The following is a 2,500-nucleotide window of genomic DNA, read 5'->3' as shown; positions in this document are numbered from 1 at the left end:
AGTTACAACAGTGTATAGAGTTACAACACCGTATAGAGTTACAACAGTGTATAGAGTTACAACAGTGTATAGAGTTACAACACCATATAGAGTTACAACAGTGTATAGAGTTACAACACCATATAGAGTTACAACAGTGTATAGAGTTACAACAGTGTATAGAGTTACAACACCATAGAGTTACAACAGTGTATAGAGTTACAACACCGTGTATAGAGTTACAACACCGTATAGAGTTACAACAGTGTATAGAGTTACAACACCAACAGTGTATAGAGTTACAACACCGTATAGAGTTACAACAGTGTATAGAGTTACAACAGTGTATAGAGTTACAACAGTGTATAGAGTTACAACAGTGTATAGAGTTACAACAGTGTATAGAGTTACAACAGTGTATAGAGTTACAACACCATATAGAGTTACAACACCATATAGAGTTACAACAGTGTATAGAGTTACAACAGTGTATAGAGTTACAACAGTGTATATAGTTACAACAGTGTATAGAGTTACAACACCATATAGAGTTACAACAGTGTATAGAGTTACAACACCATATAGAGTTACAACACCATATAGAGTTACAACACCGTATAGAGTTACAACAGTGTATAGAGTTACAACAGTGTATAGAGTTACAACAGCGTATAGAGTTACAACACCATATAGAGTTACAACACCGTATAGAGTTACAACAGTGTATAGAGTTACAACACCGAGTTACAACAGTAACACCAGAGTTACAACAGTGTATAGAGTTACAACACCATATAGAGTTACAACAGTGTATAGAGTTACAACAGTGTATAGAGTTACAACACCATATAGAGTTACAACACCGTATAGAGTTACAACAGTGTATAGAGTTACAACACCATATAGAGTTACAACACCATATAGAGTTACAACACCGTATAGAGTTACAACAGTGTATAGAGTTACAACAGTGTATAGAGTTACAACAGTGTATAGAGTTACAACACCATATAGAGTTACAACACCGTATAGAGTTACAACAGTGTATAGAGTTACAACACCGTATAGAGTTACAACAGTGTATAGAGTTACAACACCGTATAGAGTTACAACAGTGTATAGAGTTACAACACCGTATAGAGTTACAACACCGTATAGAGTTACAACAGTGTATAGAGTTACAACACCATATAGAGTTACAACAGTGTATAGAGTTACAACACCATATAGAGTTACAACACCATATAGAGTTACAACAGTGTATAGAGTTACAACACCATATAGAGTTACAACACCGTATAGAGTTACAACAGTGTATAGAGTTACAACAGTGTATAGAGTTACAACAGTGTATAGAGTTACAACACCATATAGAGTTACAACAGTGTATAGAGTTACAACAGTGTATAGAGTTACAACAGTGTATAGAGTTACAACACCATATAGAGTTACAACACCGTATAGAGTTACAACAGTGTATAGAGTTACAACACCATATAGAGTTACAACAGTGTATAGAGTTACAACAGTGTATAGAGTTACAACACCATATAGAGTTACAACAGTGTATAGAGTTACAACACCGTATACAGTTACAACACCATATAGAGTTACAACACCGTATAGAGTTACAACAGTGTATAGAGTTACAACAGTGTATATAGTTACAACACCATATAGAGTTACAACAGTGTATAGAGTTACAACACCATATAGAGTTACAACAGTGTATAGAGTTACAACACCATATAGAGTTACAACACCGTATAGAGTTACAACAGTGTATAGAGTTACAACAGTGTATATAGTTACAACAGTGTATAGAGTTACAACACCATATAGAGTTACAACAGCGTATAGAGTTACAACAGTGTATAGAGTTACAACACCGTATAGAGTTACAACACCATATAGAGTTACAACACCGTATAGAGTTACAACACCATATAGAGTTACAACACCGTATAGAGTTACAACAGTGTATAGAGTTACAACAGTGTATAGAGTTACAACACCGTATAGAGTTACAACACCATATAGAGTTACAACACCGTATAGAGTTACAACAGTGTATAGAGTTACAACAGTGTATATAGTTACAACACCATATAGAGTTACAACAGTGTATAGAGTTACAACACCGTATAGAGTTACAACAGTGTATAGAGTTACAACACCGTATAGAGTTACAACAGTGTATAGAGTTACAACAGTGTATAGAGTTACAACACCATATAGAGTTACAACAGTGTATAGAGTTACAACAGTGTATAGAGTTACAACACACCATATAGAGTTACAACAGTGTATAGAGTTACAACAGTGTATAGAGTTACAACACCGTATAGAGTTACAACACTGTATAGAGTTACAACAGTGTATAGAGTTACAACACCGTATAGAGTTACAACACCGTTACAACAGATAGTTACAACACCGTATAGAGTTACAACACTGTATAGAGTTACAACACCGTATAGAGTTACAACAGTGTATAGAGTTACAACAGTGTATAGAGTTA

The 2,500-nt window shown here is 34.6% G+C and overlaps 1 protein-coding gene across 1 annotated transcript in view; it reads right to left on the bottom strand.

Annotated features, from left to right (window-relative positions):
* LOC118381800 (integrin beta-8-like) overlaps positions 1-2,500 on the bottom strand; it is a 31,638-nt gene that overhangs the window by 17,158 nt on the left and 11,980 nt on the right. The window lies entirely within an intron of this gene.

This window comes from Oncorhynchus keta, chromosome 19 (assembly GCF_023373465.1).
Source record: "Oncorhynchus keta strain PuntledgeMale-10-30-2019 chromosome 19, Oket_V2, whole genome shotgun sequence".
NCBI classification, from domain to species: Eukaryota; Metazoa; Chordata; class Actinopteri; order Salmoniformes; family Salmonidae; genus Oncorhynchus; species Oncorhynchus keta.
This window is presented reverse-complemented; position numbering and strand designations above follow the sequence as displayed.